This window comes from Rutidosis leptorrhynchoides, chromosome 7, assembly GCF_046630445.1.
Source record: "Rutidosis leptorrhynchoides isolate AG116_Rl617_1_P2 chromosome 7, CSIRO_AGI_Rlap_v1, whole genome shotgun sequence".
NCBI classification, from domain to species: Eukaryota; Viridiplantae; Streptophyta; class Magnoliopsida; order Asterales; family Asteraceae; genus Rutidosis; species Rutidosis leptorrhynchoides.
Window position 1 is genome coordinate 221,111,152 of NC_092339.1, and position 1,248 is coordinate 221,112,399.

Here is a 1,248-nt window from a genome sequence, read left to right on the forward strand (position 1 = left end):
TTTATTTTTTTTGATGATCGAGTGATTATTATGAAGGTATGATGAGGAGGTTGATGATGATTAAGATAATACCGATAAATGTTGAAACGAAAATAAGAATTAAATGATGTTAATGATCATACGTGATATATGATGAATGTTATGATTTTGATCATAGTAGGATTATGATCATTAATAATTACGAACGTTTAATTGTAGAAGAATGAGAAAAAGAATCGGATAGAAATAGAGGTTACATAATTATTTCTGTGAGTTCAAAACAGAATTGTTATGGCAGCATAATGGTTGGCATGTGTTTGCATTTAACGAGTGGTCTTGAGTTCGAATCTTAGCTACCCCAGTTTATTATTTTTTTTAAACTAATAACTGCATCAGTTCACTTCTTTAATAAGACATGGTCCGTTATTTGGTTATTGGGCCGAAAGTTATAAATATACATGTTGTTATGTTGGGCATATAAATCAAAATGGTGATGAAGAGATTATGGTATGCTGTTGCGGGTTATAAGAAAATATAAGTTTGGTATTATCAGCAAAACAGAAATGGTGAAAAGGTTTAAGAGTGATGTGTGTTACCGAGAGGTCATGGGTTCAATCTTCGGTCGTGGCACCTTTTTTTTTTAAGAAGAAGAAAGGAAGCAGAAAAGATAAGTTAAAGGAAATAAATCTATGAGATATTTAAGAAAAGAGAGAGACAGAGTGTTGGTTAGGGAGTGTTTGCGGTTGGGCGTGAGGTCGTGGGTTCGAGTCCCGTCTCGGACAGTTAATTATTTTTAATGCTACAAAGGTATAATTTGATATTATTATTATTTCTATTATTATTATTATTATTATCATTATGATTATTATTATTATTTACTAGTATTAAGTATTATTGTTATAATTGTTAGCATTACTATTATTATTATTATTATTATCATTTTTATGAACATAATACAAATTATCACTATAAATATTATTATTAGTATCATCTTACAAACTGTTAGTAATATTATAGTATTATCAACAAAGGTATTAGTAATAATATCATTATTTTTGTTAATACGATTATTAGAATGGTTATAATTAAACTTATAACCATAATTAACAAAATAGATATCTCTATAATTATTATTATTATCACTATTAACATAAGTACTACTATTATTAATATTATCATTAGTATTATTATTAAAAATTATTATTTTTACAACTATATTATTATTAAGAGAATCATTATTAGTAAAACTATCATTTTTATCATAGGTAT